Source organism: Trachypithecus francoisi, unplaced genomic scaffold (assembly GCF_009764315.1).
Source record: "Trachypithecus francoisi isolate TF-2019V2 unplaced genomic scaffold, Tfra_2.0 Lachesis_group20, whole genome shotgun sequence".
Lineage (NCBI taxonomy): Eukaryota > Metazoa > Chordata > Mammalia > Primates > Cercopithecidae > Trachypithecus > Trachypithecus francoisi.
The window spans coordinates 22823507-22848072 of record NW_022681466.1 but is presented as its reverse complement, the minus strand read 5'-3'; the positions used below and the strand labels follow the sequence as shown (position 1 = coordinate 22848072).

General features: G+C 40.1%; 1 protein-coding gene across 18 annotated transcripts in view; it reads left to right on the top strand.

The window, feature by feature from the left end:
- SKAP1 (src kinase associated phosphoprotein 1) overlaps window positions 1-24566 on the top strand; it is a 299393-nt gene that overhangs the window by 189806 nt on the left and 85021 nt on the right. The gene's annotated exons all lie outside the window — the stretch shown is intronic.

Genomic DNA, 24566 nt, shown 5'->3' with positions numbered 1-24566 from the left:
TGTCTACAGATATACTAAATGACTTATCAAGTGTAAAACACACTCTTACACACCTTAGCAGATACTTTTCTCTTTGTCTGGAATCCTGTTTCTTACTTGTAAGTCTGGTGAATTCCTTCTCTTCCTTCAAGATTTAGCTCAAACTTCACAGTCTCAGTTAATATCCTATTCGTTCCTCCTCCTCCATTGGCAAACAGTCTTCCATAGTCTCACAGCATTTTATAGATTGCCAGATTCACACCAGGTACTTTAAATTTCTTTTTTTTTTTTTTTTTTTGAGACGGAGTCTCGCTCTGTCACCCAGGCTGGAGTGCAGTGGCCAGATCTCAGCTCACTGCAAGCTCCGCCTCCCGGGTTCACGCCATTCTCCTGCCTCAGCCTCCCGAGTAGCTGGGACTACAGGCGCCACCACCTCGCCCGGCTAGTTTTTTATATTTTTAGTAGAGACGGGGTTTCACCGTGTTAGCCAGGATGGTCTCGATCTCCTGACCTTGTGATCCGCCCGTCTCGGCCTCCCAAAGTGCTGGGATTACAGGCTTGAGCCACTGCGCCCGGCCTAAATTTCTTTATGTAATCTTGTTAAGTGATTAAGTAACCTAATATGATAGAGAAATTTATATTTGGGGATTGATTAATTTTCATTTATTAATACAAGGAATATTTATTGAGAACTTACTGTGGTATATAAACCTCTACATAGTGTATATTCCAATAATAGTAACGTGATATTCAAGATTTGGAAATAATTACCCTCTCTGTGCCCCCAAAGAATCTGGCAGAAACCTTAATACCAATGATAATTTACATTATAGTTGTTGTTTACATTCTGTCCCCTTCTCCTCTAGACTGAGTTCCTTCACAGCAGTCATCTTACTCATCTTTGTCTCTCCAGTACCTAAAACTTTGAAGGTGCTCAGTGTATGTTTATTGAATAAGTGAAGGAATATCAAAAAGCATTTTCAACTTTAAAGAGCTTTGCTTAACCTTGTTAACTCTATGTATGAATGTATTTTTCTCCGTTGACTTTGAAACGATACAATCATCACACCCAGTGTAACTATTTTTAAAAGACCCAACATCTTTTCCGATGGTTCCTCATGAATTTTATCCTTCAAATTGTGTCTGCAGCTCCACCCAAAAGCCTGGGATGGCTTTCCTCCTAAATCAATGGATCATTTCTCAAAAAAAAAGCAAGTGTGGTCCCTTGAGCTACATACCAGACTACTGTAGGAAAAACAGATCTTCTAGTATTCTCTGGTATGTTTGACTATAGGCTCCTGATGAGCAAAGCAGGAGAAAGAGCTATGATTGCTGGTCCAAGTACAAGCAAGACTTGCCACTGGGTGATGTTATTCTGGGAGTGGAATAGCATCATACACTTGCTAAGTTGTCAGCACTGTGAGTTGGAGTTGGGAGGTGAACACCAACATTCTTTGCCATCCTCAGCTTTGCTGCACTACTGAAAGATTTCATGTCATTAAACCTCTCTCACCATGCTTGTCCTACTTTAACACAATTTCCAGCAGCATCTTGGATATTCTGCTATTGTCCACTTATCAGTTATCTTAGCACAGGATGAAATAACTGCATCTGCATTCAGAGTTTTGTTGTAGTTGATCTTGTTATGCAGCTTTCTACTAAATGGAGTCTGTGAGCAACGTTGATGAACTCACTAAAAAGAAATGAAAGCTAACTTTTGAGACTGTTCAAACTTAACAGTTGTCTAGCAAGTTAGGACAATTTGTTACTTTATGGACCTTCAACCATGGTGATGCTGAATGCTCCATGGTCACACATTCCATGGTGTTCCCTAAGTATACACATTTTTGTTCATTTCTCACTTTCTTTGTAGATCCCTGCCACCTCCCTAACTTCAGGTCCCTTTGCCGCTCATTCCCTTTTTATATATCAACAATACCAGATATTCCCCACTTTTCCACATCTCTCTTTTTCCAAATATTGTTCCATTAGTCTTAGAGAACTCCTATTCATCCTTCAAAACCCAGCTCAGTCTTTGTCTCCTCTATGAAGCCTTCATATATACACACAAGGAAAAACCTAACATTTCTTGAGCTCCTGTTAAGATTCTCATGCCAGGAACTATGTTCGATACTTTTCAAATCTTACCCTGCTTAATCCTCACAAAGCATTTTAAAATACATTGATATCTCCATTCTCAAAACATAAAACCAAGGCTAAAAGCTTTATGACAAGCAATTGAAATATCCAGAATTTAAACCAGGGTCTGAATGATTTCAAAGCTGATCCTTGTTCTGCCATATCATGCCGCCGTAAATCTCCTTCATTTATTTTGTACTAATGCATACATTTGTAATTTTGCTTTTTACTCACCGCATTCTGTGGTTATTTATTTGTCTTTCCTACCAGAAAAAAAACAGTGCCTTGAACATAGAATGTATTTCTTATTTATTTTGGTACCCCCACAGCTCTCAGAACATTACCTGACATATAACAGATGCTGAATAAAGGTTTCCAGGGTTGGATTGCATCTGATTAAAATTAAGTTGCACTGAACAATGTATTACCTTGCATTTCAGAATTTTGCATTTCTGATATCTTGGGCTCAGATGCCATTTCCCTCATGCCAGATGACACATGGCCTCAGTTTTCTTCACAGGTATCCATGTCTAGCCCTATACCAATTTCATCCTAAACAACTGCCCATATTCTCATTAATGTGACATAATCATTAGCATATATAAGTTCCTAGAGAACTGCTTTCAATCTCATGTATTTATTGTAGTCAATGGAGTATACTCAGTCTTTTAGGAATAATTAAAATATTCTGTGACTCTAATTAAAGTAGTCTGGATATTTTTAAGAAACCTATATATAAGAACAAGCTGAGGGCTGACATCAAGTTAATTGTGTTATTTTTAGTGGAGCTATCATTGGAGACAGCAGCATGGCACCCAGTGCCTTTTTTAATCCTCATATCTGAATATAAAATGTTAAATAACCAGCATCTTGAGCTCTTAAGAGGAAAGGCATTAAAACATAAATAAAGCTGTTATGAAAACTTAGAAAATTATCTAAATGCACTTGAGTAAGAAGTCATGTACTTATTAAATTGCTAGTTATAGAGATAAATGCCCTTAAACCTTTCACTGCCAAAAAAAACAAACACTCAAACAACTTGAACTCTTGTCATATAAGCTTGGTGGAGGCAGACAGAGAAGCTGTTGGCTTGTATTTCTGCCACTATAAGTAACCTTTTTTTTTTTCTCTCGAGACACAGTCTTGCTCTGTCACCCAGGCTGGAGTACAATGGCACAATCTCAGCCCACTGCAACCTCTGCCTCCTGGGTTCAAGCAATTCTCCTGCCTCAGCCTCCCTAGTAGTTGGGATTATAGGTGCAAGCCACTATGCCTGGCTAATTTTTTGTACTTTTTAAGTAGAGATGGGGTTTCATTATGTTGGCCAGGCTGGTCTCGAGCTCCTGACCTCAGGATCCACCTGCCTCAACCTCCCATAGTGCTGGGATTACAGGTGTGAGCCACCATACCTGGCCAGTAATCTTATTTTACCCATATTTTATACAATTAGTACAGTAAAATTTTATAGTATTATATTTGATCTGTTTAAATTACAGACTATTCTTATTTTTACTAGAAGTCAGAATTTGTCCCTTCTTTCTAGTTCCATCACCAAACCTTTGCCAAACAGGGACAATACAGTTTAACAAAACCACACATTCTAGCACTGCCATCCTTTCTCTTTTCTATTGATGTAAAAAGTCATCAACATTTCCTTTTAATACCCTCCTTCATCTTAATCTCAACTGAACATTGAAACCCATTGCAAAGTAGCCCCATTTAATTTTCCGTAGCTGAAATGGAGTTTTTTCAAATGTGATATCCAGAACTGGTGACCTCCCCAGATTGTGGCACCCATTAGCCACAACCGCCACAGAGTTCCCATTGGAGATGGAGCATTTCTTTTGTAAAATTTACTCAGGAAACACTTGCCAAACGAAGCTGCTCTAGTCTCTTGCTGTTTTCCATGATCAGGATGGGCAGAAATGCATCTCTCAAAAACAATCCAGGCACAGTGACTTATATAAGGTCACAATAATGGTTATGAATATCCACTAGACATTCTGATTCTGGATAATCTATGAACCTAAGAAAAGGAAGATCAAGCAGTGAATTTATTTGGAAATAATAGGACTGTTGGTTGGGTTTTGTAGGCTGAAGTTCTGTAGTTAATCATTATTCTGCGAAATCCTGAATAATGTTGCTTGTAGCTTTCCTATGCAGGCAGTATCCCCATGGGAGTCCTACTAACAGTCTTTTGTCAGGCACTATCAGCAGTATTGAGCCAACCTGAGCGCCCTATTATTAATCCTTTTCTCCTAGTGACATGACAGCAATCGATGTCTGAACAAGCTATTGAAACTGTAGCAATCAAGTGGACTCCAGTTAATCCAATGGGATACTTACTCAGAGCCTATGAGAAGGGCGGGGAATTTTTTCTAACCCCATACTGTTCCCATATCCATATACTTTATGCTGCCATAATTTGGGTAAAGGCTGACATTTACCCAGGCCTGTAAAATACACAGTGGAACCCTTACCATTGACTCAAATACATTCATATCACCTTTACAGCCATCTGTTACTTCTGTAAATGAACCTGTGATCATTATATAAATATTTGTGCCCATGTAAATGTAAAGCAAGAGCATTGAAATCTTTACACAAAAAGGTACCCACCTGGTGATATCTTTGAACTCATAGAAATCAATCAGCAGTTACAAAGAATAGTATATAGAACATGAGACTATCAGATTTCCTGTCCCTTATTCCAGATGGAAAGAAGTCTAAATTGGTGGTGCCCAACCTGGCATACAGATTCCTGAGTTCTATCTACACAGATTATGATTCAGTTAATCTGAGCCATGCCCAGGAACTTGCATTTTTAGGTTCGAAGGTGACTGGCCTACAATAGCAGTTTTCAGGCTATATTCCTAAGTGCTTAAGTGTTTCCTAGGAGGCACCTATGTGGTTTGTAGGGTGAGAAAAAGGGGGTTGGCCGGGCGCGGTGGCTCAAGCCTGTAATCCCAGCACTTTGGGAGGCCGAGACGGGCGGATCACGAGGTCAGGAGATCGAGACCATCCTGGCTAACACGGTGAAACCCCGTCTCTACTAAAAAATACAAAAAACTAGCCAGGCGAGGTGGCGGGCGCCTGTAGTCCCAGCTACTCGGGAGGCTGAGGCAGGAGAATGGTGTAAACCCGGGAGGCGGAGCTTGCCGTGAGCTGAGATCCGGCCACTGCACTCCAGCTCGGGCTAGAGCAAGACTCCGTCTCAAAAAAAAAAAAAAAAAAAAAGAGAAAAAGGGGGTTAAGAGGGAAGAATACCAGGAAGGAGAGATCTGTTCTTAGCTTTGCTAGCAACTGCCTCGCTTTTGGCAACTCACCTCAGCTTCTTGACTTCAGTTTCTCTGATTGTAAAATATGTATCAGTAACGTATGCCTTTGGGTTTTTTTTACATAGGTATTTAGAGAAGAATGAATAGGAGAGTATAGAGAAAATAGGAACTATAGAAGATAAAACCAACTTCTCCATCAGTGTAAGAATCTATTAACACTAGGTTATTTAGTCCCTGCTTAACCCTGCAGTGAGGTGAGGCTTCCTACCTCATGACCACCATTACTCCCAAAGGCTGGGGAGGTGGAAGCTCTCTAAGGTCTGAAGGGTCTTTCTCATGCTGGACTTAACCCCCACTGTTATTAGCTTCAGCTCGTGGGTCCTAGTACTCCCGCTACTCCCTATTTCTATGGGACAACCCTTCAAATATTTCAGGACAGTTAGAAGGTCTCAGCATAAAATCCCTTGCTTTCTTAAGCTGTTTTTTTATTAACTCATTTTCTGAAACGCTTTCAACTACATAAAGTGTGTAGCACCCTTCTACTTGTGTAGTACCCTTCCTCAAACTATGCCAGTTGTTAATTTGCTTTTGCTTTCTGCAAAAGCAGCCTTCTTTCTTCAGCCTGTGTAAGCATGTATGCTTTTACAACAGCTATTGCAATAATCCCTACTATATTATTAGTTGTTTTTTGAAATAATGGTATAATTACTGGTCTGAGAGACACTAATGTGAAGATCCCTCTCAAACATGGAAGCATAATAGAATAATTTAAGGGAGTCTGTTAAAAATGTAAATTTCCAATAACTTGACCCAGAAATTCATTCTGATATCTGGCGAAACAGGGACAAGGCTCTAGAGGTATCTTTAAGGTGCCCAGGTGATGCAAATGCAGCTGATTTGTAAACCACTGTGTACACTAACTTGAAAATACTATGGTTTAAAAAGACTGGGACAGAGAGATGTAAACACTGCCTGCATCTATCCCTTAACCTATCCCCGAATTAAATGCCCACAGCCTTCTTTCTTCATCATGTATATCACATCTACCTCCTAAATTGTGCAGATTACATGAGATAATATATTTAAGACACTTCATTATCATAAAGGACTATACAATATCTTTTTTATGCAAGTGTGCTTTTATGCAAAAATCAGGTTAGTATGTCATTATACCTCTATTCTATTCCATTTCATTACATGTCTGTCTAATAAAGATTTAGGATCTTACTTATGATTATATATGCTTACTCACTTATAAAACAATTTTTTTTTTGAGACAGTCTCACTCTGTCACCCAAGCTGGAGTGCAGTGGCATGGTCGTGGCTCACTGTAGCCTCTATCTCCCCAGGCTCAGGGGATCCTCCACCTCAGCCTCCCAAGTAGATGGGACTACAGGCACATACCACCACACCTGGCTAATTGTTTGTATTTTTTGTAAAGACAGGGTTTTTCCATGTTGCCCAGGCTGGTCTCACACTCCTGGCCTCAAGTGATCTGCCCACCTCAGCCTCCCAAAGTGCTAGGATTACAAGTGTGAGCCACTGCAATCAGCACATAAAACAAGATGATTATCTTGTTTGTGTATATGTTAATGTAAATCACTTTTTGCCAGGCATGATCTTCCCTCTCCCCCATCAAGCAGTTCTGGAAGGATCCACAGAAAGACACCTTTGCGTTTAACACAAAACAAAGCTTAGTTGATGCTCTAACCTAGTATGGACAAGAAAAGACATCCTGGAAGGTTCTCATGTGAACAGCAAGTTCTAAGAAACAGGTTGCACAAGAACATTGCCTAGTTTATTATTTTTAATTTAATGAAACTTGTTCCTGTAAAAATTGCAGGGCAGATATTCCAGGAAATCAACATCTTTTTTTAGCTCTAGAGCAGACAGCCCAGTAATGGCCATGACTGGACAAGTATGCCTGACCTGCATTCCAACCCAAAGGGGCATTACTGAAAAGTGAGAAGGATTTTTCAGTTCAAGGTCTAAGCCTGGATGCTCTGCCCTTCCAACAGAGACTGTAAGCATGGAGGCGAATTTTGAAACTAAGTTTTGTGATGTGTGCACTTTCCGCTAAAAACTGGACCAAACCCAAGACTCATTTCTCAGAGTTTCCTATCCAAGCACAAGATGAGAAATGGTCTTTGGTCATTACCACTTGGTTTGGAATAGCCCAGAGGTGAAAGAGTTGCTGTTAGATTTCATTAATCTGAAGAACACTGTTTAGGTTAAAACGTTTTCTTGCTGTTATATTTGGAGAGGGTGACGTTGGTGTTTAGCACCAGCCAAAATATATAAACTCAAGATTAAGGGGAAAAAAGTTATGAGTTGAACCTGTGAGTTTAAAAAAAAAAAAAAAAAAACTGCAAATATTTTATTTATATTTTATTTATTTATTTATTTATTTTTGAGACAGTGTCTTGCTCTGTCATCCAGGCTGTAGTGCAGTGGCATGATCTCAGCTCACTGCAACCTCTGACTCCCGGGTTTAAGCGATTCTCCTGCCTCAGCCTCCCGAGTAGCTGAGATTTCAGTCACCCACCACAACGCCCAGCTAATTTTTATATTTTTAGCAGAGATGGGGTTTAACCATCTTGGCCAGGCTAGTCACAAACTCCTGACCTCAGGCGATCCGCCCACCTCATCCTCCCAAAATGCTGGGATTACAGGCGTGAGCCACCACGCCAGGCCTGCAAATGTTTTATGATGACAAAAAATGGTTTAGTACTGCTAACTTAAGTGGTGCTTCTAGGTAGTTGATGATCATCATTCTCTTGCTTTATTTCCAAGTCTATGTAACAAAAACAAAAATAAATAAAATTTTCATATTAAAGCTTCAGAACCCTAAGTTGAAAAAAGAGATTCATACTTCACTGCAGGTCTTTTGGGTGCCTACAATGTGTCAGACACAGTGCTAAGGGTTGGGTGTAAAGAGAGTAGGATCCAGACCTCACCCTCAGGGATGCACGACCAAGAGCGCAGAGACTCACTCCATACCTGAAGGCAGTGCTGAGAAGAGGCACAGAGGTCTCCTCTCTGAGCAGAGCATCAGATGTTAAACTGTGATGTCTCTCCTTATCTGCCCCAGCTCTTACGCCACCTGCCTGTAGAGGGCCCTGTGCCAGCAAACCACAGGGGTCTATTAGGAATCCCACCATAGCGTCCGCTCCTTTAGCCCAGCTCTGTGGTGCCTAGTTCTCTCTTCAGTTTTCCAAAATGCCTGGGACCTGGCCCAAAACCCCAGGCACTAAACCAAAAGGCTTAACTGAGCTCTGGCACTCACTAGCTATATAGTTTGAGCAAATTACTTAAACTCTGTATCCCTCAGTTTCTTCATTCATAAAATGGGAGAGCGCCTACCTCATGAGGTTGTTTTGAGACCTGAATGAGTTGATACATGTAAAGCACTTAGAACAGCAACTGATACATAAGTGGAGTCTAATAAATCCTCACCAGGCTATTTCCTCAGTTCTAACACAAAACCTAATACAAGGCTTAAATTATTCAAGGCCTACCTTTGCTATCTATTGGGTGTGATTTGAGAATTTAACACAATACTGCAGCAATATTTGATGCTGCAAAAGCAGAAACCAACCTATAGAAGCATCTATGATTAGCTCTGGCCAGATGTCAGAAAACATTTCAGGCTATTCAAGTGTCAGTGCTCTCTATGGGAGGTTTATTAACAACTCAAATGTTCTATATTGTGTTTTTTAGTGAGACAAATACACAGTGTGAAAAAATTAAGTATTTTAGAGACAGACTTTTTCTTGGTGGATTAGAAAGATTTCTCATGTTCATTCAATCTCTCTCTATATATGTATCTCTGTCTCTCTCTTTGTCTTTCTCTATCACTCTCACACACACACCCCCACCCCACCCCCAAACTTTATATAATGATGTTTCCTGCAATCTTAACAATACTGAATAACATCAGTGTTTCTCTATGCATAAGCCTGCAACTTAATTGTAGATATTAAATATGTGTCATAATATCTCTGCTACTTATTAATGATCAGGATATACATAGAAACACACTTTGAAATGAATGAGGGACTTTGTAGCTCCAATATTTTTATTCATTTAACCAACATTTACGTAGTGCATATTGTGTTCCAGACACAGTTCTAAGCACTATTTAGCAGTAATTCATTTTATCCTTGTAACAACCATATAAGGTAGATGTTATCATTACCCCCATCTTACAGATGATAAAACCGAAACACAGAGAAACTGATCAATTTGCTCAAGTCTCACAGCTGGTAAGGGTTGGAACCTGGATTCAGAGCAGGCTGTCTGGCTCCAGAGTCCATGTTCTTCACCACTACTCTCTACTGGCCAATCAACTTCATTTCTTTCAGACCCCACAACAAAAATAAAAATGAGCTTCTCTTTGAGACTATGTTATGGAATCTCCCCTTGATAAAAAGTTCCAAAATGCCAATACTCTCTGCATTCTATAAAATTCTAAAATTCTTTTATTTTCCACTAGAGGTGAAGAATTCTAAAATTCTTAACACAAGGTGTTAATGCTCAATTGACATTAATTAGTGGCCATGATGATGCACAAAATTTAGGTTTTAAAACATTTTTCAGTCCCTTTCTGTATTGAGCTGGAGCCTGAGTGAAGTGATGGGGTCCCCAGGTAGAAACCAAGACAGATCCAAGAATCTTAGGACAGAGAAGGAGCTATGTGCTCATGTAGTCTAGCCTACCCATTCTACAGACCAAAATGCAGACAAATCAAATGAGTTGCTCATCATTGCAGAACTACTTTGTGTCAGTGCTAGGACTAGTGCACAGAACAAGAATAAACAGGGGCAGTTTAGGAAACAGTCTTACTGGAAACTCTTAATTTCTCCCAAGTCCCAGAGCTCTTTTTTTATACCATGTTCCCTCTCCATTCACAGGAACTGAAGTAAAACTTGAGATATCATGCCAATCCTAGAAGTCAGAGTAGGGAAAAGTCCAGAATTCAAGTTAAATAGGGCTTGAAGAATTCACCTGTGCCAGAATTCAAAGCAAGATCAATAACCAAAACTAGAGAGTCAAGCTAAGGTCAAGCCAAGAGAAAGATGCATTGAAGGGTGAGGCAAGACAGGAAGCTCAAGTTGAGGCAAACTGAAGGTATGGAGTTAGGAAGAGGTAATAGGAATCTCAACAACCTGCCTGTTTCAAACCCCACAGATGTTTAAGAATGTCTCAAACTTGGTGGAGGGAGGGAACTCACCCTAAGTGGCACATCCCTTTGGAATGATAAGCATCAAGTTTACCATGCAGACTGTACGGAATTTTTCAAGAAGGTCAAAACCCCTAAAATCAAGTTAAATGTCCACTTCAAAAAAAAATAGGCAAGATTATGAGTTACTGCAACTCATCTGATAGATCTATGCACAGTAAGCTTCTTAGTATCTTACTTTATCTGCCAGTGAAGACTGGAGGACTGAGCCGATTCAGCTGGGAATTGAACCTGTGGTTCCAGGAAGTCTAGATATTTCAAACCTCATACTTAATCCATTAAGATATCCCCTCCAAGAACATAATGTAGTTAAAGTAGACTTAGATATCTTTAGTACAGTGAGTGGATTTTATTTCCACTTTGGGAATTTCTGATCCATAATAAAGAGAGATATAAATGAAACTTACCTACAATAGTGCCTATAGAAAAATGCATGCATGTCAACATATACTGTCACTTTTCTGATTTATGATTAAGAAGGAAAAAAAACCTATCTCGGGGGAAGTGGATTACAAATACTTCTGCTAAATGGAGGCTTTATACATAACTCCCTTCTCTTATTCTTTCTAAAGATCCATTCTTGCCTGTCTCAATAAAATAGAATAAATTATACTTACTCAAACAATCTGAAGAGAGAACACAGATTTCACACATCTGTCAGGTGGGTCAGTTTATTTGGGGGACAGTAGGGGAACATCCTGTACCATTACAGGCTGTCAGCCACAGAGAATGTTTACTAATAAGCCTAGCCATTAGGTTGGGTCAGTGATGGATGGTCTATGTTCCTGTGCCCTGGCCTGGCATGTGCTGTGCTACTCACTGACCAGCAGCAGCTGTTGTACTAACCGCCTTGTTAAGGGTCTCACCAAGTGACATCAGCTATACATCACCCTGGCTGATACCTTTGATTATTTGGACAGCTCCTGGCATGATGAATCGTTGGGATTGATCTGTCTTTTCTCGCACGTCCTAGTCAGTGTTCTTTACTCATCTCTCTCAACTCTTCATTCTTAAGTACAGGGCCCTTATTACTGCACTTTCAGATGTATGCATCTCCTACCTTCCGCAATTTAAGGGACCTGCTGGTTTCAGTATTCATAATAAGGAATTGAGATGAGGCTGAGGAAAATAAGTGCATCATAGTTAGGACAGACAGGCGGAGGAAACAGCAGTCATTCTTGTAGCTAGAAAAACAAGGAGAAAAAGCTTTTTTCCATGGGCATCTAGGGCTCAGCAACTTTCATTACTGAGGTCATGGGCCCTCCACATAATCCGTGTGGTACAAATTAAATTTGAATGCTGTTGGTAACCTGAACAATGCTTTCTATTTATAAGATCCTTTTCTCCCAAAGAGTGCAAATCATTTCACACACAGTATTTCAAGCATCACCATATTTCTGTAAAAGAAGTTTTATCATCTTGATTTCAGAGAGGGAAAAAATGAGCACAGAAAGCCTATATACCCAAATCTACTTGATAAATAAATGTGTGGCAAAATCAATAACAAGATCTGAAATCTCTGACTCCCTGTTATATTCAGTCCTTTAATTCATTGATTTTTAAAGTGTTGAGTAAGCACCTACTGTGTGTGCCAAGAGCTGGGAATACAGGGAGCCTCTATGGGACCGCCATTAACTCATTCAATCCCATTTATCTCTAAATCAGTTTTAGTGAGGGAGAAGCATATTGAAATATACTATTTTACTTTAGAGAATTTGCATGTACATACTAGAAATACAAATTCTATTTCACTTTACCATGAATGAACCAGAGGCCATAGTAGACTGCCCTTCCCTATTAAAATTTAAATTTCTGCACCCTATAGTTATTTGTAGTCCTTTCCAAATCTGTTGAAATTTAATAGATTCAATATGGCTATGTAAAAGCAGTAGTTCTCAAATGTGTTCTGGTACACTTGGCAAAACTTCATTCAATATATGTTTAATTCCATCATACAAACAACTCTACTGACATAAAATATGACCACATTATATGTATACAATATAAACTCTCAGCCAGAAGCACACCCATATCCCCTCCCCCAAAAGGCCACTAAGTATGGCTTTTTGAACTAAGCATGATCAGTGATCTCCAAAAATTTCCATTAATATATTTATTTACCATTTGTTCTTTTTTGGCCACCTAAAGTGGTAAAATAACACCAGTTTAAGAGAAAATTTAAATTTGATAACATTTCCTATCCATTAACTAAGCATAGATATGATACTACATTGTTCCAGAAAGAATCTAAGGCAAAAACCAGTTTATTTTGTTAAGAATTATTATTCTATTTGAAAAATGGAATAGCTCAGTCAATAGAAAAATAGTTATAGAGCAACTATATTTAAATCATCTTCATCACTAGAAAACACTGGCTTTGTTATGTCATTTCCTGACTGAAAACTTTCAATAACTCTGCAAAGCTGAGGAGACCTCCTAGTCTCTCCAATTTAAAGGACCTGCTCATTTCAGCATTCATAATGAGAAATTGGAATGAGGGAAACTAGGGAAAACTAGATTATTAGAACTTGTTAGCCTGACTTTTAAATCTTTCAGAGTTTGTCCTACACTCATAGGATAAATGTTTAGCTTATTTCCTAGAATACCCCCTCACCTACATATCCAACAAAAGCTCCAGGCATCAGTCAAGTTACTGTTGGCTAAGAACACATTATACTCAGTGTAGACTTTCAAGCTCTTGCTTGTGCTGTTTCCTTTCTGGAAAGTTCCTCCTCTCTCTCTCTCTCTCTCTCTCTCTCTGTCTTCCATCTCTCAGAGTTCAGCTCAAGGTACTCTTCTCCACAGTCTATACATACTGCCTTCTCTGAGCTGTAGGTTTTTATTTTGGTACCTAATAATATACTTTATTGTTAGTTAACAATTTCAGGTATTCAGCTAGAGGCCATCTACTCTTCCTCTCATACTTCTCACATACAGTGCCATGCACATCTGCTCTTCCTTGGTACTTTGTACTTGTAGTCATAGAACATGCCAGTAAAGTTCTGAGTGAATAACCCCAAGCAAACTGTTAACCATCGGTCACTATGAACTCATAAAAACTGGTTAAATTGGCTTATTTTCAACAATTGCTTATTTTCAAATACATGTGATAGTTCTTCTAGACTTGATTGATGGAAATTTGCAGACATTTCTATGCTTAGACTGATTTACCCCTTCTGTGGCCTGGTTTACATAGATACATATCCATATGCGACATTGCCCACACTTCAGTTTTCAGCAGTTCATAGATGATGCCAAAAGGGCATTTTCATACACTGCACAGCATATAATGATAGTAATGTGGAAATTTAGGAGCAACTAGGAAAGTGTCCAAAATATAAGGGAGTGGACACATAATTCAGAGAACTGCTGTGTTGCTCATAATTGAGCACTAGTGTCTTAGTTGTGCCGGAAAACCACTCCAGAGAAGTTAGAAACCTGAAATTGGAAGGGCCCTAAATTTCCACATAATAATTTTTATCTTACATTGCTATAACTCAATTTCCATTTACCAAGCGAGAATCAGCAGTTTTTAGAATGCCGGCATCTCCAAAACCACATAGAAATTGAGCTTAAAATCTGGTAGCATTTTAACACTGAAGAGCTTGACTTCAAACCATGCACCTTTTAAGAGGACTTTCTTTTTTTTTTTTTTTTTTTGAGACGGAGTCTCACCCTGTTGCCCAGGCTAGAGTGCAATGGCGTGATCTCTGCTCGCTGCAACCTCCGCCTCCCAGGTTCGAGCGATTCTCCTGCCTCAGCCTCCCAAATAGCTGGGATTACAGGCACTTGCCTCCACGCCCAGCTAATTTTTGTAGTTTTAGTAGAGATGGTGTTTCCCATCTTAGCCAGGCTGGTCTCGAACTCCTGACCTCATGATCCACCCGCCTCAGCCTCCCAAAGTGCTGGGATTACAGGTGTGAACCACCGCGCCCGGCCCGAAGAAGACATTTTAGGAAGCTTTAAAAATATTCTTCTACAGCACTTTGGGAGGCCGAGGCAGGCGTATCATGAGGTCAGGAGTTCAAGACCAGCCTGGCCAACATGGTGAAACTCCATCTCTACTGATAATACAAAAATTAGTCAGGTGTGGTGGCAGGGGCCTGTAATCCCAGCTACTCAGGAGGCTGAGGCAGAATTGCTTGAACCCGGGAGATGGAGGTTGCAGTGAGCCGAGATTGCACCACTGCAATCCAGCCTGGGTGACAGAGCAAGACTCCATCTCGGGAAAAAAATATATATATATTCTTCTATATACATCTCCTATTTTAGCTATGTACATTTTTCAGCTACAAAAGCAAAGCAAAACAAAACAAAAAACCCAAGGCAGTTCATTAATATCTCTTGAACACGGTTTTTCTTAGAGGCAGAAAGAGTGTGGGAGTATGAAGGAAAAGTAATTAATGGAAAGAAACTTCTAGAAAATCCTAGATGATAGCTAAAACTATTATTGATTTGTATTAGCTCGAGGAACGCTTTTCATCATATTTGCCTAGGGTTTCCTCTAGACCAAGCTCCTTTTACCTCAGCTCCCTATGCTTAGGCTCTTTGTGGTTCCCTCTACTTCACTGTAGCTAACTGTAGCAACTTAATTTCTGAGAGAGTGGTAAGAGTTCCAAGTTACCCCTTAGACATTTCTGGCACCACCAACCACCATGGTTGTGGTTGACTGGGTTTACTATAATAATAATTCTTTATGTTTTACATACCATATTTCATCACAGAATGACTACAAATCATAGAGGTTAACCAATTGGGCTTTCTCCCTCCTTTATCATCAGGAGAGTAGGCAACAGAGATGTCTAGACAGAGAAATTTAGTTAGGGATGTTTCAGTATTGATAAGTGAGTTTAGGGCAAGAGCCCTAAAATATGCAGTGCTCTCTGTGAAGGGCAGGTTTTTAAACCACACCACCATCCCACTGTTGAACTAGAGAACAGAACTGAAAGAGACTGCAGGCGATCTTGTGGATTTCTTAAAGATACTCAGCAATTCTGATCCCACAATTATTTAACCTCTTGAAATTGCTCCTGTTTTAATTTAAGCCAATTTCTCTTGCCGCATGAACAGAATTAGCTGGTTAGTACCCTCCTTATGAAACATTTGATATAATGCACAATACAGTACTTGAAGGTTTAAATCAAAACACCATTTAGCCTTGTGAGCTCCAGGCTAGGAAATACAAATTCTTCTAGCCTTGCCTATGTAATTTATCTAGGATTTTTAAAAAGTAATTCTGTAGCAAACTTTACTCAAGGAGAAACTGTTGTAGTCATTTTTCCTTTGTTTCCTAGTGTTTGAGAAGTTGACAAAGGCATTAATTAGTAACAAACTACATTGATAGTTTTTTGTCAACTTTTTTATTGCAATACATCATATATACAGAAAATGCCCAAATCATAAATGTAGAACTCAATGATTTTTTATTTATTTATTTATTTTTTGAGACGGAGTCTCACTCCGTCAGCCAGGCTAGAGTGCAGTGGCGCAATCTTGGCTCACTGCAACCTCCACCTCCCGGGTTCAAGCGCTTCTCCTGCCTCAGCCTCCTGAGTATTTGGGATTACAGGTGCGTGCCACCACGCCCAGCTAATTTTTATATTTTTAGATTTTTAGTAGAGACAGGTGTTTCACCATATTGGTCAGGCTAGTCTGGAACTCCTGACCTCATTATCCACCTGCCTTGGCCTCCAAAAGTACTGGGATTACAGGCGTGAGCCACCGTGTCCAGCCCAGTGACTTTTTTTTTTTGACAGAGTGAACACACTCATGTAAGCCCTACGCACATCAAGATATAGAACATTACCAGCACCTCTAAAGCTTCTCTCTCTGTCTCTCTTTATGATTTTTTTTTTTTTTTTTTTTTTTTTTTTTGAGATGGAGTCTCGTTCTTTCACCCAGGCTGGAATGCAGTGGCACAATCTGGGCTCACTGCAACTTCCACCTCCCGGGTTCAAGAGATTCTCATGCCTCAGCCTCCCGAGTAGCTGGGATTACTGGCATGTGCAACCATGCCCGGCTTTTGTCTTTTCAGTAGAAACGGGGTTTCACCATGTTGGCCATGCTGGTCTCAAACTCCTGACCTCAAGTGATCCTTCCACCTCAGCCTCCCAAAGTGCTGGGATTACAGGCGTTAGCCACTGCACCTGGCCTGAAACTTCTCTTTATGCCCCTTCCCAGTTATCTCCACCAAAATAACTACTATTCTGACTTCTATCACCAGATTAATTTTTCCTGTAGTTGAACTTCATATGAACAGATTCATACTATATATACTTTTGTGTGTCTGGACTCTTTCATTTAGCATTATAATTGTGAGGATTGTCCGTGTTTTTGCATGTAGCAATAGTTCCTTTGTTCTCATTACTATATAGTTTTTCCTTTATTCATTTTATTTTATTCTATGGTAGGTAAACATATGGGTTCTTTTTCTGCTTTGGAAATATTGTAAATAATTCTGCTGTGAACAATCTTATATCAGATTTTTGGAGCACCATTATGTTGGCATTTCTGTTTGGTATATATCGAGGAGAGGATTTGCTGAATTAGAGAATATGTGCATATTCTGCTTTAGGAGAGTCTACCAAACATTTTTCCAACAGATTTGTACCATTTTGTACTCCCACCAGCAATGTGTGAAAATTCCAGTTGCTCCTCGTTCTCACTGATACTTGGTATTGTCCGTTTTTCTTAATTTTAGCAATTCTGGTGGGTGGCCATAGTAGTTTCTTCAATTGAAATAAACCAGCTGCCTGGAGGGATTAGGTCTCTGAAAATATCCTTTTTTCCTACTGCCATTGAATGTTTGCCAGTGGATTACAGGAACATCTACTCTGTGAGGAACAAAGTGGTAGCCTAGCCCTCATTTGCATGACTTTGAACTGTTATCTGTGGCTGCTGTAGATTCTAGCCAGAGCAGACTGGGAGACACCGTGTGCAGCCAGATAACCTTTTCTTGTTCATTAAGGACCCACTTAGCTCTCCATGGGGGCTGCAGCAGACAACCTAGAAAAGCAGGTAATGACTTTATGATTATATAATGCTAATCTCATCAATAATAATTCTAAGAGGAAAAAACCCAGAATTTAAATAACTGGGTTACGGTACCAACACACAAAAGTACGAAAGTCAGGTTGAGGACAACTGTACTTGTTTTTGCAACTAACATATACCTGACATGACCCCATTCTCCATAATACGTATTCAGAGAGACTTTTAAATTGGATGCTGAAATCTTGGGCAGGGGGTTAATTGCCTTGAAGTGTTTTGAAAATACTAACCAATAAACAGTCATACTAGAAATAGGCAGAACTGGTGCTTTATTTGAGAGTGGACATATAAGAGTTTCAAAAAGGTTTGTGCATAATAATTCCTATCCTTTTGTCAGCAAGAAGTTCAAGTTCAGTGACCAGTTTTTTCGCCAATGAGAGGTGAATAGTACAACTGACTTTTAAAATCAAATGTCAGATTCCACATAGCTCCCACCTTGGTTTTAGTTTCTCAACAATGGAATACAATTTTCAATAAATCTAGAGATAAAAATTCTGCCCAAGTAACCTCATTAATATTGAGGGGACTCTTCTCTATTGGAAATCTGTGTGTTTTGTTCAAAAAATTGGAAGCAAAGAACGCTTTAAGGTTAATTCTAGAGATTCCAAAATTAAACATATACTATTAGATAAATACTAATAGGAAATTATGTTGTTATATTTTTTCTCTTTCTCAATCTGCCTTTCTCTTTATTCCCACTGTAAAATGTGTGCGTTTATTCCTTTCTACTTTATGTTCTGATTTCACATGGCCACCCCATGAGGGTTTTTTTAACAATCTGAAACCCCCAAAATATTGAATTATTATGGAAACAAGGTGCAATATTTCAAGCGTCACCCTACAATAAAAGTAACAGGATAATGATTTTCTTTCTCAGTTCAGATATTAGAGGCCTAAATATTGATTGCCTGTTTCTTTTGCCTCCTGTCCTCTGATGAAACTACACTTTTGACAGAGTCACAATAAAATGTGCCCTTTCCAGTATGAGATCTCTGTAAATGTCATTCACACAGTCATTGTTTTCTAATTCTCTGCATTTTCATCAGAGTAGCACACAAGCTCTTCGTTGAGTGGAGAGAGAGCAAGCAGTGTTTAAATTTAGAATTCACTAGAACAACCAAGTTCCATTATTTTGCTAAGGACAGTTACAGTCTAACAATAGGACTCCTTTTCCATAGTGTTTATGAAATTATTATTCTTAGAATTGACTAAGTGATGAGGACTTTGATAACTAGAGGTTTCATGAAATGCTGTTGAGAATATTGATGTTGGGTTTGCCAGGCAAAGAGAGGTTGTAAAATCAGTGTGAATGTCAGTGTTTAGGGATGAGAAGGGATGGTTGGTAACATAAGCTGAAGTCAAGCTGGAGACCTAGAGGAAACGGCTGCTCCCTAACCCAACTCTGCCAGCCAGTCTTCCTCCTGATCTGCAACGTTCTTGCTGTCTCAGCCCCAGGTCTCTGATCCTAGCTGTTAGCAAATGATTTGTGATTTTGTTTAAGGATAAATATCAGTGGTAGCCTAGCTTGAGGGCACCAAACTCATTTCATTTGTGCCCTGCACCAAATTTGATCCCAAAGGTGGCAAGCTGGCACATTAACACAATGTGATACTTAGTACCTTCCTCCTCCTCTATGAAATCAGTTTATCCAACAGTATCTCATACAAGTGACCTGCAAAAACAAGCCATACACAAAGCTTTCACTAACATCTTGATAAATGTAATCGGTGCACCTCTGGCTTTTCAAGATGTTCCTATGCTGTGACCCTCTGTTTCACATAATGTAGCCTTTTAATTTATGTCCAATAGCTTCCCAGTCAGTCAGCACGGACATCCTTTTTCGAACCTCAAATCATGGTCTGATCATCCATTTTGGTGCCTTTATTAGCCTTGAGGGTAGTTTGAGATGTTAAAATCTTTTTTTAAGAAGTTTGCCTTGGATAAGAGATGTTGCAGTGGGCTCCATATATGTTTTTTACCTTTACCTAACCTTTTCTTATTTATTTAGAGACAATATCTTGCTCTGTCACCCAAGCTGGAGTGCAGTGGCACAGTCTCAGCTCACTGCAGCCTCGACCTCTTGGCTCAAGCTATCCTCTCACCTCAGCCTCCTGAGCTGAGTTAGTGTGCACTACAGGTGCACACCATCAGGCCAGGCTAGTCTATGTGTATTTTGTAGAAATGGGGGTTTCACCATGTTGCCCAGGCTGGTCTCAAACTCCTGAGCTCAAGCAATCCACTCATCTCGGTCTCCTGCAGTTTTTATCTGGCACCATTGCAGCTGATCCCATCTTGACAGCAATCCTACTAGAAATCTATTCAGAAACCCCTGTTCTGTTCATCTTTGCATCATCCTATCTGGGAGGCAAAGTTACCCAGGAGACCACTGAGAGGGCAGGTCTCACTGTCTTTTCTTTTTGCTTGCTTTCTATTGATTGTCCCTAGAAGAAAGGTAACTGATTTTAGGGGCTTGAAAATGGTTTGGACAGACTATAAAGAAAATAAAAATGAGATCAGTATGAAGAAGTCAATACTACACACCTTTTTCAAATTTGACAAAAACATTTAAGTTCTGAAATATTTCAGGTAAAAAAATAAAATATGTGATAAGAGAGAGGCTTACCTGAGATATATTTTAGGAAATCTAGACTTCAGTTCTTTCTTATATTCCCCCTTTTCACTCTCAACACATGAAATGCTGAAAATGGAATTTTTGCTTCTTATATTAGAAGAATTTTCAACATTTAAATTTCTTAGACAGTTTCGAATCTGATACTTATAATATTTGCCAATCCGTCCATGAAAGAACACGTATTCTAGAGAATGTCTGACAAAAGAAAGGCCAAAATTTTATCTCTTATGAATATTCAGGTCAGGTGCAGTAGCTCACACCTGTAATCCCAGCACTTTAGGAGGCCAAGGTATGTGAATCTCTTGAGCTCAGGAGTTCAAGACCAGCCTAGATAACATGGCGAAACCCTGTCTCTACAAAAAAATACAAAAATTAGCCTGGCATGATGGTGCTCACCTGTAGTCGCAGCTACTCTGGAGGCTGAGGTGAGAGGATCCCTTGATCCCAGGAGGCAGAGGTTTCAGTGAGCTGAGATTGTACCACTGTACTCCAGCCTGGGCAACAGAGTGAGATCCTGTCTCAAAAAAAAAAAAAAAAATATATATATATATATTCATAGTATTGGGTGCTTGTGCAAAGTAGACATAGGATACATAGTTCTTAAGACTTATCAGCAATGTTATTTCAATTTCATAAGCAAGTAAGATAAATAGTGGCTTTACAGTTATCACACACTCTTATCAATGGATGTTGTCAAGATAGAGTTCAAGATAGATTCAAAATAGAATCTCAGTTGTAAACTCTCTATTCAGAGTTTTGTCTATAAAGTTGTATTGCTTCCTATAACTCAAACAAGATCAAGTTGTAGCTGGCACCATTTTCCTCAGAGTACTGAAGATGTAACTGACTCCTTTTTAAGAAATGTCAAAAGTCACCAGAATTCATACTGCCAAGAACAACATGTGTGTGACGTGTTGCTAAGCTTCCCTCTGCAGGTTTCCCCTCTATGCCAGTGATGTGAACCCCGCAGCTCAGAATGAGGTCATTTTACAAAGGTGGGCATCTTGAACCCTTATGGCATCCTTCAGATAATGCATAGGTCAGAGATGGAATAAACAAAGCAATATGCTGAGAGCCAGCTGTTTAAGTGAGGAGGAACAGGCCTGGGAGTAAAGGGAGTAAAAGGATTGCAGTTAGGCTCAGGGGGTCTCCTGAAAGGTGAGCTTGCCCTGTTGGTGCTTCTCTTACACAGTGAAAGGAAAGGAGGAAAATTGTCTCAAATCAGAACCAGGGAGAGCTAGTGATGCTGGGGCTGCCTCTATCTAAACCCTGATCTCATACTGCTTCCCTGTGGAGAATTCTCTGAACTGCAGCTTCCCTCTGTGGGCCCCTGCCTATCATGTCCATCCAGTGTAGTCTTGAGCCTGGACTTGGTATCATCCAAGAGCAGAAAAAAAAAGGGGGGGGAATATATATATATGTATGTATGTATGTTAAGAACCTCAGCAAAAAGAATAGGGAGGCCATGAGAAAATGGTCCTATCCTGAGTCCAGAGTCATATCTCACAGCAGGCTGATCTGACAGGTCTGCATCCTCGCCCTTCCCTTTTTACATACCTTTTCAAAAAGCCCAAAGCCTCTGTCTGCCCAATGGTGTTCCTTCAGTTCAGCTTTTGCAGATACATGTTATGGCTTGCACCCTTGGGAATTCCAAATCAATTGTTAAAATTGCCTACTATTTCTCCGAATATTTTTCACAAAAGCCAAATCACAAGGCTATGGCCAACATAGAGGTTTCTACTTTTATCTTTTTATCATTATCATCACAGCTTTCTGCTTGTCTTCCTCCATACCCACCCAAGGAAGTGTAGACATAGGCATTAACAAGAATACCCCTACCCTTCAGCTACCCTTCTTCAGAGGGCATTAGGGCAATAAAACACATTTTAGATATAGATCTATAGCTGACTATTTCATTATGATATAAAAACAGTACTGTAGGAGCATTACAGTTTGTATGGTGGTTCAATTTCTTTATTTCTCTACAATTTAAGAACCAGAGGCCAGGTGCAGTAACACACCTGTAATCCCAGCACTTGGAGAGGCTGAAGCAGGAGGATTGCTTAACCAGGAGTTCAAGACCAGCCTGGGCAACATGGTGGAACCCCATCTCTTCATTTTATTTTATTTTATTTTATTTTACTTTATTTTGAGACAGAGTCTCACTCTGTCACCCAGGCTGGAGTACAGCGGCGCAATCTCAGCTCACTGAAACCTCCGCCTCCCAGGTTTAAGCAATTCTCCTGCCTCAGCCTCCCAAGTAGCTGGGACTACAGGCATGCACCACTATGCCTGGCTAATTTTTGTATTTTTACAAAATTTTACAACCATGTTGGCCAGGCTGGTCTCGAACTCATGACCTCCAGTGATCTGCCCGCCTCAGCCTCCCAAAATGCTGGGATTACAGGTGTGAGCCACTGTACCCAGCCTCTAATTTTAGAAAAAGGAAAAAAAAAAATGGAACTGGAGAAAGCTCAGCTTCTCTTAAGTAAGGAACAATCAGGCCCAGCACAATGGCCTATGCCTGTAATTCCAGCACTTTGGGAGGCCAAGGTGGGTAGATCACTTGAGCCCAAGAGTTTGAGGACCAGTCTGGGCAACATGGCAAAATCCCATCTCTACAAAAAATTAAAGAAGAAGAAACAATCAGAAGCTAATAGAAAGCTGTAATTAAAGTTTGATATGTTTTAGAGGAGATGAAGAAAAGGCAATACATGCTTTGGGCTGGTCAGTGGTATTTTCTAGTGAATATTCAGAATCAGAAAGTATAAAGGAAGTTGACGCTGTAATTCACATTCCACAGAGAACCTGTGATCCTTTCTGTTCCTCTCCTCTCTGCCTCTGCTGAAGGCTCGAGGGTGAAAGCTGTAAGTTGAAGAGGACAAGCCATCAGCAGAGGGTAACTTATGATGAGAAATGAAAATATTTGGATTAGCTATAATACTAAGCCAGTGATATTTACAAATTATTAAACTGCCATCCTCACATCAAACGCTTTTTATTTTATGAAATGCTAAGCTGTACTTTCAGTTTGTTTCAAACTGTCAGGGCCATTATTTGATGTCCCTCTTTGTTTGTTTATCTTAATTAAGATGTAGAATCAATCATTTTTACTTTCTCTCTCCAAGAGCAGCAGCCGGCTCAGAGTCAGGATGAGGTCTGGCCACCCTTGAGTGCTGTGCAGGTGCTGAGCTGTGTTTGTTCACAGAGGGATAAAAAACACATTTGTTCTCCAGGTTGTGTGGATAGACTGACAGATTTCGATAAGAGAGAAAAAAGTCTTCCTCTGTGGTGAGAAATAACGTTTCTATCCAGAATAAGTAAAAACAGTGGCAAATATCATTCCTGTTACGGAGATGATTTTCCTCAACACATAGTGACAACTCACCTGGGGGTGGGAAACACTGAGGTGGGTTGGAAATGGGAGGCAGAATGTGGTGACCCAGATCAAGCAAGAAGCAGAAGGTGGAGAGCCCTAAACCTTATCCTGTGAATATGACAGTTGTTTTTGCCACGCCAGCTTTCTTTTCCATTCCTGATGCCACAGTTCAATCTCCAAGCTGCTAGGTCGTAGTAGAATGGCTTATCGTTGGAGAGACCATTTCATATCCAAATTACCTGTGTTCCTCTTTGCATAGAGGTACTTCTGGCCCATCAACTCTGTATAAGGGCCTTTGCAGGGCGTTTACAACAGTACAGACTTTTTTTGTTGGGTTTTTTTTTTTTTTTTTGAGACGGAGTTTTGCTCTTGTTGCCCAGGCTGGAGTGCAATGGCATGATCTCAGCTCACCGCAACCTCCGCCTCCCGGGTTCAAGCGATTCTCCTACCTCAGCCTCCTGAGTAGCTGGGATTATAGGCACCTGCCACCACACCCAGCTAATTTTTGTATTATTAGTAGAGACGGGGTTTCTCCATGTTTGTCAGGCTGGTCCCAAACTCCCAACCTCAGGTGTTCCACCCGCCTCAGCCTCCCAAAGGGCTGGGATTACAGGCTTGAGCCACTGCGCCCAGCTAACAGTACAGCTTAATTCTGTTGAGGCACCCACTCTTTCCTACTCAGCCCCCTTTTTGAGAAGCATGCATCCCCTCAGAATAGCTAGCCAGGGGTAGAGAAGCAGTCAACTAGACACGGAACAGAATTGAATTCTACACACCAATCAACCCACTTAGGGATAAAACCTCGTCTCCTTAGCACCAGGTCAACTTCACCTCCTTAGCACCATGTTCCTCTATCTAACCGAACTA